This window comes from Mus caroli, chromosome 16 (genome assembly GCF_900094665.2).
Source record: "Mus caroli chromosome 16, CAROLI_EIJ_v1.1, whole genome shotgun sequence".
Lineage (NCBI taxonomy): Eukaryota > Metazoa > Chordata > Mammalia > Rodentia > Muridae > Mus > Mus caroli.
In genome coordinates, this window is record NC_034585.1 from 89650772 (window position 1) to 89664152 (window position 13381).

The following is a 13381-nucleotide window of genomic DNA, read 5'->3' on the forward strand; positions in this document are numbered from 1 at the left end:
GTGATTCCACATTCTTTGAAGCTGAAAGTTAACACTGGCTGTTGTACAACACAGACCCTCTTCCATCCTACAATACAGCTCAAAGCCTCTGGATGCTACTTTTTGTGCTCTTGGAGTTGACACCCTTAATAACTGTGGTTTAAACAAGTTTCTAATCTGTAAAGTATCTGGACTGTGGTATTTAGCTATAGTAACAAGAACCACCAACAGACCAAAGCCTGGACATTTTAAAGAAGGAAAGATAAATGAGATCAAATGAAAAGTTACTCTGCTCCTGGATCTCTCAGCATGCAGAACTATGAAAAGATAAATGTCTATTGATCCAGATCCCCAGTCTATGGCATTCTGTAGACATAGAGCAAGAAAGAATTAGACACATGGTACAAGGATCCCTCAGCCGCTGCCTGGTTAGTCCTACCCAAGTGTCCAAGGCAGCAAACTTGGACTGTAGATCCCAACCAAGTGTGCTCCTCTCTGTGTTTGGTAATAGACTTTAGCTTTGCTTGATCAACAGCTGCAATGATTGTTTCTCTGGAGAGTTCACTGCTGCAAGACCTCAGCATCAGCTTCTGATGGAAAGGTCAGGCTTTGGGCAATGACTTAGAGCAGACTTGCAGGAAGTATCATCAATGCTAAGCAACTCATTTGCCTTTCTTGGATTCACCATTACAGGTGGTACCATCTTTTCAGAAAATGAAGGAGATGAATGCTGCATTCATTTTTGTGCTCTGCCACACTGCACTGGAGCAAGGTGTGAATGCCCATTGTGAAACGTGGTACCATGGACAGCGACATAAGGGCAGTCAGAGGGAAACTATCTATCTTAGGGTTTTACTGTTGGGAGCAGACACTATGACTAAGGCAACTCTTATAAGAACAATATTTGATTGGGTTTGGCTTACAGGTTCAGAGGTCCAGTCCATTATCTTTAAGGCAGGAACATGGCAGCATCCAGGCAGGCATGGTCCAGAAGGACCTGAGAGTTCTACATTTTCATCTGAAGGCTGCTAGTAAACTGACTGGCTTCCATGTGGTTAGGAGAAGGGTATTAAAGCCCACTCCCACAGTGACACACCTACTCCAACAAGGCTATACCTCCTCCAACAAGGCCATGCCTTCTAATAGTGCTACTCCGTGGACCAAGGATTTACAAACCATCACAGAACATGAGGGTGGACAGAGGGGATGTGAAGGTGGACAGAGGGGATGTCTGAATGGTGAAATGGTCTGCTGGGATCTGATAGCTGATTTCAAATTTGTTGCTGGCCACATGGGTCCTTTGATTTCCTTCCACTTGTCCTGTGTTATAAAAGGGACATGAATCTTCCAAATATCCAATTATTGACTTCTGAGTTTTGGATGTCAAGACTTGGGGTTCTTTTTAAAAGGAAGTTACTGTCATTCTGGGAGACCCACTTTTAGTGATGAATCTTATGTAAAACAGATGTTTCGTGAACGAGAGAAAGTAAGAGAAAAGAAAGGAAGATGTGAAGGGGGCAGAATGGAGGAAAGAAAGAGGGAAGGAAAGGGAGTAAGAACTATGCAAGACCTTCTTGTGTGATTTTATAGGAACCAGGATACCTTTCACTGTGGCCGGCATACATCTAACCTAATGGGATTTCAATAAGTCAGGGCATTTACTGTCTCTGCAGGGTTTTTAAAAGGCAGTTCAATGGTTCAGTGATGCTCAGGGAACTGGTCTTTCATGTCTTTCTCCCCTGTCATCCTTGGGGTTATAGGAATCTTGCTCCCTATGGGAGCCAAATAATTGCTCCACCACAAACATCATGTCCTAAAAAGACTATGTCTTGTTATCAGAGGGTAAATGTGGACAATGAGGCTCCCTGGGATTTCTCAGTGGTATTAGAAAAACCCTGCTCCTAAGACCCTTCATGAAATCCACACTGTAGCTTTCAGTCTATATAGTTAAAGAGGAAATGAATTTCTCTCATCTCTTCCAAAGGGCTGAACGATTACAGCAGAATGGGATCCCTGGTTCAGCCCCTGAGATGTAGGACGCCTGAGAAAGCTGGCTTAGGTAGAGTATATGTTGCTTAGCAACAGGAATATTCTGTGAAGCCCATCACCAGGCCATTTGTCATGTAAACATCATGAAACATACTTAGACAGATAGTGTTATTAAGTGATATAATTTCGTGGGACTGCTGACCTACACATCATTGTTATGTTCATATGATATATGTATAGCAGAAGTATGTGTCACATGACTATGTTCTACAATGGGAAATGCAGTGAGGAATTTCCTTACCCCCACCCATCCCCAGTTTCATGGAGTTACATGGGTTACCTGGGTTTCCAGGTGTGGAGAGAGAGAGAGAGAGAGAGAGAGAGAGAGAGAGAGAGAGAGAGAGAGAGAGAGAGATTAGAGAGAGATTAGAGAGAGATGATATAGGTATAGATTATATAGATACAAATACAGATAGATATAGAAATATAATTTCAGGAGTAAGGGAGGATGCCTTTAGATAGGTAGATGTCCTACCCCTTTTAGAAACAGTGTAAAATCATTTACTATTTTGTCTCTTGCCTAGGGAGTGTCAGGGCACCTGTGTAGGAGAAGTTCTCATTGGCTACTACTGTGCTGGCAATAGGGAGAGGAGTTAGAGACATGCTTCACCATAAGCCATTATTTAATGGGAAATCAGTCTGACCCACACCCTGGGCCATGGTTTGAGTGTTCTCTTTGAGGTGCACATGAAACTTTATCTACACACCCACATGTTAGTGGATTTTAGAGGAGTGCCTTTGAGAGATAATGAGCAGGATATGAGGTCATAGAGTGGGGCCTCATAATGGAACCAGTGCTGTCTATGAAGAGGAAGAGAGATATGAGCTAGTGCCTTTGTTCTGGCCTCACTGTGTGACACCTTCTGCTGTGATGCAGGAAGATGCTGGGGCTCAGGCCATGGACCTGCAACCTCAAGGACCATGAGCTACATGAACTTCTTGTATTCTTTGTAAGTACAGCTTCAGATAGTTTGATATAGCTACTCTAGATGAATTTAATCACACTGTTTTCACAGTTAGGGTAAAATGCATAAATATGAGTATTAAAAAATCTAACAGTAGGGCAAGGTTTCTCTTCCTCTAGATCTTTGTATTTTCTAGAAATGATGCTTAAATTTTTGTTATAGCTCATTGGCCAGAACTTTTGTGTTATAAACCCACTTCTAACAAAGAAAATGCAGGAATTGTAGTTTTAGCCTCCATATTGGTCCAAGATTGGCCAGAAAAGGACAAGGACTGAAATGAAATGTAGCTATATACAGTGTGATGGTTTGAATATGCTTAGCCCAGGGTGTGGCACTATTAGGTATGGCCTTGTTGAGTAAGTGTGACCTTGATGAATCTGGTGTGACCTTGTTGGAGGAAGGCTTGGAGACTCTCTTCCTAGCTGCCATGCCAGTGTTCTCCTAGCAACCTTTAGATGAAGATGTAGCACTCTCAGGGCCTTCTCTAACACCATGTCTCTGGACACTGTCATGCTTTCTGCCTTGATGATAACGGACCAAACCTCTGAACCTGTAAGCTATCCTCAATTAAATGTTTTCCTTTATAAGAGTTGCCTTGGTCATGGTGTCTGTTCACAGCAATGGAAACCCTGACTAAAACATGCAGGCAGTCAGGATTTGGTTACTGATTATTCCTGTTAATCGCGATAGATGTGGTCTTTCAGTGGAGGCTATAATTTCAGAAAGTTTTATAAATGTATTATGTTTTTCCATAGTAAAATAATGCAAAATTTTACTACCTGTTCCAATTTAATTTTTATTATACTAAAATTATATGAGAAAAAAAATTTGAATATTGATGGTAAGTGTAGCAACTCAGTCTTCTGAAAATATCCAGGCTGGTGAGAGTTCTTCAGGGCACTGGGTTTGCAAGACCAGGCGAACACTACATGTCCTCTCATGACAACTGGGTTCTGCTGTCTCAGTTCACTAACCCAAAATTGAGCAGGCAATTAAAGTGTCATTGCTGTGTCTATGATACATGTCTCTTTGTCAAGCTGAAATAGCTCACCCATTAGAGTGTTTACACCACAGGTGCTGGGAGTCTGGGTTCTCTTGTATGTCAGTGGCCCTCATCCCTCAGTGGCCCTCATCCCTCAGTGGCCCCCATCCCTCAGTGGTACTCATCCCTCAGTGGCCCCCATCCCTCAGTGGCTCCCATCCCTCAGTGGCCCCCAGGCCCTCATCCCTCAGTGGCCCCCATCCCTCAGTGGTACTCATCCCTCAGTGGTACTCATCCCTCAGTGGCCCCCAGGCCCTCATCCCTCAGTGGTCCCCATCCTTCAGTGGTACTCATCCCTCAGTGGCCCCCATCCCTCAGTGGCCCCCAGGCCCTCATCCCTCAGTGGCCCCCATCCCTCAGTGATGATTAGAAGTGTACTCCCACTACCAGGTATCATTTATCCATGGCAAGTCAGGTATTTAAGGTATTTCACGGGAAGGAATAGGAATAGTTTTATACTCTTTTTGAAGCACTACACCATGAGTTATGTATGTATATACATATATGAAAACTCACCAGCTTATTTTTCTGTCATTGTTCAGTTTAAAAACAACATCCCAAACATAACTTGGGTGGCTGAGAAGCAAATGAGCTGCCACTTGCTTTTGCTGAGAGCAGATTTCTCCGTTTAGAAATAACTATGTGGTTTACTCATAGAGCCTTACATTTGTCTGTCTTGTTTCCTGAGTTGTCTCCCTGTAGGTCACTGGGCTTGGGGTCTTCAGTGCAAACTGTCTCTCATCCCCCTCTCTTTCCTTTAAGCTGACCTCTTTTTGACCTCCCCATGTCTAGACACATATTCAGTTGCTATGGCCACAACTGCTTCTCATCTCAAACTGGCACCCACAGTATTACATGGTAGAATATCTGCTCACAGCTGTCCATGGTACATGTATCCAGATGTCCTGAGCTGTGTGCTGATAGAGGAGTCATAGGAGTGAGGGTCAAGCCTAGGCATGTAGGAGCTGAGTGAGGTCTAGTCCCTGGGTCCCCTTATGGTGATGGTGGCTGCATCATCTCCCAGTGGGGCTCTGTATATTTATGCCAGGGCTCCAGGTGTGAGCGGTGACATTGCTTCATCGTTTGAATAATGACTTTTCCTCAGCAAAACACATGGCAATGCTTTCTGTTATGTCTATCTGGTCATTGTCACATAGCTCTGTTTCTAATATTTATAAAGTGTGATTTGGTCTTAGCTGAGCATTTAAAATGTTGATATCTAATTAGTATCGCTGGGTATTATTTGTGCTCCTCAAAACTAAGAGTTGAGTAGAGATGATTTCTTTGATATGTGTTTCAATCCCTTCCATTATTTTCACACTCCACACTTTTGGTTGTCTCTAAGAACTGCGTATTAAAGGAAGTCAACATTTAGCTATTTTGATTCACCCATAAAAATTACTTTGAGCTTCCTGGTTCGGTTGCCACCACACAGACAGCTGTATCATACCGACTTTCCTCCACTCTGGTGTACTTTAGTTTTCCTGCTTGGGTAACAAATGGATGGTTTTAAGTAATTACTTCTGTGTTGTCTGCAGAAAAGTTACAAAGGAGAACATAAATTCTATAGATATTTAAATCCAACATTGTGTAGCTATTTCCTCTAAATTAAACAACTTCTTCCTGGAGGGGATCTCTTAAGACTCAAGGAGTCAACAAAACTTTCAAGGGTCAGGAAGTTCCTGAAATTACAAAGTTAAATACTCCTCCCCAAGGTTATACAAGTAGGAAGTGTTTCAGGAGAACAGACTCTGAAGCACCCATTGTAAGGTAAGGAGGTCCAGATATGTCTTAGTGAATGGTCCCTCACACTGGGGTCATCTTGTGTGTGATGTGGCCATCCATGCTTCTGTAAGACACCTGTCACCCTTGCTCTGTAAGTAAATCCATAAACCCATTGTTTCACCAAGTCCACTGTGGTGGGATTGTTCTTTTGGTCTGTTGTAGGTGCTCTGTCTGGGGTAAGTGGACTCGATCTTGTCTCTCCAGGTAAAGCCATGGCTATCTTCACTATCACCTGATGCTGTTCACATTGTGTGCTCTCGAGAATCCCTCTGGTACTTAGCACGTCTGAAGTTTTTTACTCATTATTAAATATAGGCAATATGTACAAGCTGCATTTCACACAGCCTATCAAGGACAAATTCATTCTTATCCTGTGAAAGTCAATTAATTAAAGTATTCCGCTAAGAAGAGCAGATGTTTCTTGAGTGTTCCCCACTTACTCTCTGGTGGGAACTCTTATTCTCTATTAAGCTATCTGGCTTTGGCTCTAGTTCAGCCCCACATGAGTGTGTCTTGCTCCCCCTGCTCTGGATGCTAAATCTTTGTTTAGTGGGCCTTCTCTGGCTCCCTTCCTGCTGCAGAAAAGAGTTGAGTTACTGTTATAGCAAATGCATGGTCCAAAAGTCCTAAAACAGTTACTGTCTCATCCTTTACATGAAATGCTTGCCAACTCCAGTTTAGATAAAATTCATGATGGAGTCTGGGATGGAAATAGATATTTATTAAACTCATTCTATTCTCTAGTTTTCCTGGGATGAGCAAAGCCCTCCATATGTTCTTTGTCATGACTGTAAGTATCCTTTCCAAACAACTAATGCTTCTTAAAGCAGAGCATAGCGCTTCCTATCCATTCAACATGCTTTCCAATTGAGCAAAGAGAGAAATGTCTAGTAACACCATGGGCATGGTAGAAGCTCTTAAAGAACAATAGAGATGACATCAGATGGCAACAAAGGCTTCAGGTTTAACCCTGCACCCATCAGAAGAGGGACACAGAGGTCTGAGTCCCATGTGTGGAAGAGCAGCATGAACTTCACTGGGTCAGAGTGCTGCCTTCACTGCAGACCAGAGGTGGAGCTGGCCCACAGCACTCTTCTCTCTCCCATGTGCTGGATGGTCTTCCTCTACTTGATTCAAGCTAAAGTCATCTGAGAGGAGGAATCCTCAGTTGAGAAAAGGTCTAGAGTAGATAGGGCTATAGGCAGGCCTATAAGGTATTTTCCTAATTAGTGATCATTGGGGGAGTGCCCACCCACTTGTGGGTGGAGTCATCCCTGGGCTGGTAGTCTTGGAGTCTATAAGAAAGCAGGCTGAGCAAGCCATGGGGAGCAAGCTATGGGGAGCAAGCCAGTAAGCAGCACCCTCCATGGCCTCTGCATCATCACCTGACTCCAGGTTCCTGCCCTGTTTAAGTTCCTGTCCTGACTTCCTTTGATGATCAACAGTGATATTGAAGTGTAAGCCAAATAAACAATTTCCTCGCTAAGTTTTTTCAGTCATGGGGCTTCATCACGGTTACAGAAACCCAGCCCATGCAACCTTGGTCTGGCTCCTGCAGCCTGGCCACACGAGGCTCTCAGTTTTTTTTTCTATCCTGAAAGAAGAGCAGTGATTTCTTTTGCTACTGCTTTTAAGATGGTTCCGATGGCAAGCCCTAAAACCAAAATGAGTTTCCTTTCCTTAAAATCATTTCTAAATTACCCAGCTTGACAATCACACATTATATATTATGTTAGTATAGGCAAAGCATATGCATCTCAAGGGGGGTCTGGCAAGCCAAGACGTCCCGGCGACTTCCACCACCTTGACAGAAGGGACAGATGGTTGGGCCAGGAGGCTGGAACCTGTTCAGGTTGGAGAAGTAACTCCTGCAATCCACTGCCTGCAGAAAGCCTGTGGAGTGGGCATGGAGCCATGGACTTATAGAGGAACTAGCCTGAAGGATGGTGTCTGTCTGGAAAGAACTGGGAAAGATAATCAGGAGGAAGAACGGGAGAGATGGAGAGACAGCTGCAGGGACTATCTTCCAGCCTTTAACCTTGAAAGTTTATCTAAAGCGGATCTCAGCCCTCGGTCATAGAAAGTTCAGGTGTAGGCTTCCGCCCAGTGAGGGTTCTCATTGTAGTGAGTGTGGGTTCATTTGGTGGGTGGGGTGGGGGTGGTCTCACTGTGGTGGATGGAGTAGGGGTGAGCTTAGTGCTGAGTCTTTGATGATTCAGTTACTGAAATAAACTGACCTTTTAATGGGTATACAGATGCTGCTGAAGTCACTACCAGTGGTCCCTGGAATGGAAGGTGATGGGCTGGGGTATCCTGTGTGGCATCTTTTACTTTTATGTGTGCCGTGAGCACATCTAGACCTAGGAGCCAAGTTCATATACAGCTGTGTAGTAAGAGTATAGCTCAGAGGTTGTAGCATATTTACATGTGTACTGGAATCTTCACAAGAGTTGAGGCCTGAAGAAGGGAACATCACAAGTTTCTTACACATTTTTAACAAAATAAATGCAGGAAATCTGTGAATGGCATTCAGAACTCAGACATATTGGGGGCATCATTAAAAGATATTGACTCACTGGGGGCATAACATGCAGTAGATGATAATAGCTACCCAAGTGAATTTCTTTTATACAGGTTACTACAACTCTAGTGATGAGATCTGGTGATAAAAATCTATTTTCCAGCTTGGTAACCAAGGGATGTCCCTTCTAGAAGAATCTTCAGAGTGTATCACATGTAGAAGATGGACCAAATGCCCTTACATCAGTTATACTTCCTCAGGTAGTTTCAGCTTAAATGGTCAACTCAGCAATCAACGATGGGTCACCTTTAACTCCTCTGGAGAACTCGGTGCTTCCTTCCCAAGGATGCTCCTCTATTGCCAAGGAGTCACACTCTCAGCTGCTTGCTTAGAGAACTTGTGTGAGTCCAAAGCTTCTTCATGAAGAAGAATCTCTTCATAGGGCTGAAAGAGTGGAAGTTATCAGTGGAAGAAAATTTAACTTGACAGATACGAGGTAATAACTTGATTTGAGCAAGGCTGACTATTTCAGGCTAATTGGGCATGATTCTTGCCTGTTTTTATTGGATTGTAAATATTTTATATATTCATACTCTGAACATTTTATCTGTGATGTTTCTGATGCATTTTCTATCTCATTTTGTCCTTTAACTTTTTTTCATATTTTTGATGTATGGATGTCTCAATCTTTATGACTTTTTCCTTCATTATGTCTCGGGATCAGAAGTTTGCTTTCTCATCTCTAGATCAAAAAATTTTTATGAAGGTTTTTTCATTATTGACAGTTTTTGGAATCCACTAGGAATTTGCTTTAGAGAGCAGTATGAAGTTGGAGTTTCAATTTTTTTCCTCTCTAAATATTTAACTAGTTATTCTACTCTCCTTCAAAAATTATTATTTTTCTTTTTGTGATGAATTTTTCAGCCTTCTTTTATAATATATGGATTCTCATTCTTATGTTCAGGGCTGCTCTACATGATCTTTTCTGCTCCATTTTTCTCTCTGCTGAGTGCTGAGTTTTCATCCTGAATAATTATTTGCTAAGTTACTATTACTTAACTGATATTCTCAATATCTGATAGACTTTGACACTCATTTTTCAAATCAATTATATTTTCAAGATTTCTTTTATTATTGATCCAGTTCCATTTCAAAAGTGCAAATCACTGTAATTAAACTGCACATAGTTAGCAAATCAGGAGGAGGCTCCTTAGGAAGAGAAGAGGGTAGTGGGCGTGGACATGACAGAATACCTTATAGATGCTTACAGAATTGTTAAAAGAATACATTTCAGAAAAGGTGTCACAGGGCATTTAAAAATCTATAACATAAATATTTTTATCACAAAAAAAGACTTTGTTGGGTTGAACATGTAATTTGGAGAATGGACATCTCTGTTATATTGAGTCTTCTCACCTAAGAATATGAAAGTCCATATCATGGTAGTCCATGAAGTTTAAAGTGTTTCCTCATATGGGCTCTGAACAGTCTTTCTTTATGTTACAATGGTTAGTATTTATCAACTTGCAGGACATAGAATCACCAGGGTGAGAAGCCCCTTGGAAGATCTACCCAATTATGTCAGGACAACTCATGGGCTGGGAGCCCAGGCTGGATAAAGAGTAGGAAGCAGATTGACCGCCAACATTCCTTCTCTGTCTCCTGATTGTGGACTGAATGCTTAGCTGTCTCACAGCCCCACTACCATGCTGTCCTGCTATGGTGGACTGCAGGCCTTCAAACTGTCAATGGAAATAAAGCCCTTTCTCACTAGGGTTTTCTTGCCAAGTGTTTTGTCAAAGCCAACAAGGGAGATTACACATATTTATTTACATATTTCTCATTGATGACTACATTTTATTACTATTGTGATGCAAAAGTCTTCATGATCACATTTTTTTTTTAAATTGGTAGTCAATTATTCAAGGGAAAACAACTGATTCTTTGATATCAGGTATTTATTTCTCATTTAACTAACTCTTCATTGGCAAAAAGGTGAATTCTACTGTTCTTTTAAACACATATGAAGCCAATAACTAATGATTAGCTACCAAACATGTCTTTTGATTAGGGGGCAGAGAGATCCTCATAAATACTTCTGATTCCAAGCCTACTTGAATACAGTTTCATCTTACCACAGCTTGTGAAGTTTGCCTTGTGTACAGTATAGATCCTCAAGTCTGATACAGCAAGGCCATCATCCAGGGACTGAGTGCCCCATTCTCTGATAAGCCAGCACTGAAGGGCAGTGTCTACATGTTCTATTGTCACTTCCTCTCAGGGTTCTCTGGGGAGAATGTTCTAGCATCAGGACAACTTCCTATTAAAGCTGAACATAACATAGGCAATTTCTTAGCAGACTGAGCAATCAACTAAAAGAAAGGAGATTTGCAGTTTGTAGAGTGAAGGAAGCCTCCTTCCCAAGATGCACTGCTTCAGCTCTAAGTGTCCTCAGAGGCTGCCAAACCTGGTAGTTACCGGCCTGAGAACACTTGGTGGATTGTTTAGTCAGCCTCTGATGCAGCTCAAAACCTCTCCTAAGATAACAGTGCCATGGTAGCCTGGTCTGGGAGAGACAGAGCTGTGGTTTGAAACATGGCTCTTGTCTTAAGTTTCCTCCAGAGAGATGACAAAGACAAGTGACTCTCCTCACAATTCCCCAGCAGGATGCCGTCTTGGTGTTGCATGTAGTAAGACATGACCACCTGAACATGCATTCTATATGGAAACTCGCCCATTTCCAGGGGCTGATGCTGGTACCTCACTACTTGACCTCTCCACCTCTGGACACATTCTCTTCTTTGTCCTTGTGACACAAGGTCACTGTCTAGGGACATTTACTGACAGACTGGAAAGCAATGTGGTTGCTGTGGTTGCTGTGGTGCCCTAGAAGCACCCAGCTTCTAGGGTGCAATAGCACAGTCTGCTCAGTGGAAACTGTCACCAGCTCTATGCTCAGTCTGAAAGCAAGTACCCATGTTAATAAGCTTTCAGGAACACTTACATCTGACAGAAAAATTTAAAATGTTCATCGTCTGGCAGATGGCTAATTCAAGGACCCAAGTGTAATATAGTCCCCAAGAGACAAAATTGGGAGGTATGTGGGGAAGGAGAATAAGTTTGAAGGGCACTGAAGGGGAGAAACAAATCCTAAAGACAGCTACTTTGTTTGGTCTGCTGAGGGCTGGGATCGCTGTCATGATCGCTAGAGCTGCGGTGCCCACCTGTCACTCATGAGTGACACATTTGTGAGTTCACATAGGACTCCTGCTTCACCTCATGCGAGTTCACAAGGGACTCCTGCTTCACCTCATGTTCAGAAGCTTTCTTTCATGTGCTCACCATGTTTATCGAGTTCACTCCATGGGGCTGATGAGCAGGCTGCAGACCAGAAGGCAACATGTTATCAGTACAAAGAGAAAAGAGACAGCCTTTGAAGACCAAGGGGGACGTCTCAAAGGGATAAAAGGCTATTAAAAAAATTTTTTTTAAATATACTATGGTCTGAGTTACTGAGTTGGAAGGAGAAGGTAAAAACTCTATTAGCCTAATGAGGAAAGATGCTAGGACATCGAGTAAATAACTGAATGCTTCTGGATCCCATGTTTGTGTATTTAAAGGCACAAAGGAGTGAGCTTACCTTTTTGAAGAACCTAGAGGTGGATGAACACTTGGAGGTGTCTAGATCCAACTGCACTGAAACCAGTGGAATGACTGCAAGCCAAATGAGATGACCCTGTTTCTACCTCCCTTCCATTTATACACATCATTTTCTGAAGGCTGTGTATGTCTCCACATAGTTCTGTACCATGCTGACACAGTTGTAGTTCAGTACACAGGGAGTCCATTTATGTCCATTGGGGGTTGGTGCTGGGCTCGGTGGGCACTGAACAGGATACGATGGACTTCACTTCCTTGAGAAGATTCCAAAATTACTCCTACTTTTCATGTATATGTATGCATTTGTTTACATGCATGTGGGTGCATGTGTGAGTTGTGTGTGTGTGTACACGTGCACGTGCGTGAGCACACACACACAGGTGCATACACACATATGTGCACATATATGTAGAGGCAAGAGGTGGGTATTGGGAATTATTCTCAATCACTCTTCCATCGAACTCTTTGTCCCCACCTGGTGGCGCTGTTCAGGAAAGTTGTGAAGTCTTTAGGTAGTAGAGCCTCTTTAGGAGGTGGGGCACTGGGAGGTGGGGCACTGGGAGGTGGGCCCAGACGTGCTTCTTGTTTATTGTTCTCTCCTTTCTATCGGATCTAATGTGACTGCCTGTTCAAGCCTGGATTCTTCCATCATGATGGACTGGATGGAGAGAAAGAACTCTTTCTCTCATTAAGTTGTTCATGTCAGGGTATTTTGTAACAGCAAGATGGAAAGACACTAAGACAACATCAGTGTACCAGGTCTTCAAAAGGATACACACAGAATCTAGGATCCTGCTCCTAGGGACCACCAAGACAAAGCCTCCTGTGGAGGTTTCCAGAGACTGTTACAGTGTCTCCCATGTGGTCAGCCAATGTCCATATAAGTCATTTACCTCATCCATTCAATAAATAACAAGGATGTACCATTGTTAGGCACTGGGACATAATGAAGAAAACAGATAATAGGTCCCAGCTTTACTGAGGGGTTGAGGCTGTAGCTCAGTTGTAGATTCTTATATAGATCAAACAAACAAACAAACAAGAAAGAAGGAAGGAAAGAGAGGGAGGGAGGGAGGGGAGGGGAGGGGAGGGGAGGGGAGGGGAGAAAAGGAAAAAGGAGGAAAGGAAAAAGGAGGAAAGGAAAAAGGAGGAAAGGAAAAAGAAAAAAGGAAAGGAAAAAGAAAAAAGGAAAGGAAAAAGAAAAAAGGAAAGGAAAAAGAAAATAGGAAAGGAAAAAGAAAAAAGGAAAGGAAAAAGGAAAAAGGAAAGGAAAAAGAAAATAGGAAAGGAAAAAGAAAAAAGGAAAGGAAAAAGGAAAAAGGAAAGGAAAAAGAAAAAAGGAAAGGAAAAAGGAAAGGAAAAAGGAAAGGAAAAAGGAAA

At 42.6% G+C, this 13381-nt stretch overlaps 1 long non-coding RNA gene across 1 annotated transcript; it reads left to right on the forward strand.

Annotated features, from left to right (window-relative positions):
• Positions 1–2892: 2892 nt before the first annotated feature.
• Positions 2893–10098, forward strand: LOC110312070. The gene is made up of 3 exons (XR_002380020.1): positions 2893–2978; positions 8455–8837; positions 9872–10098. It is a non-coding gene; the product is annotated as an uncharacterized LOC110312070 (long non-coding RNA).
• Positions 10099–13381: the final 3283 nt, after the last annotated feature.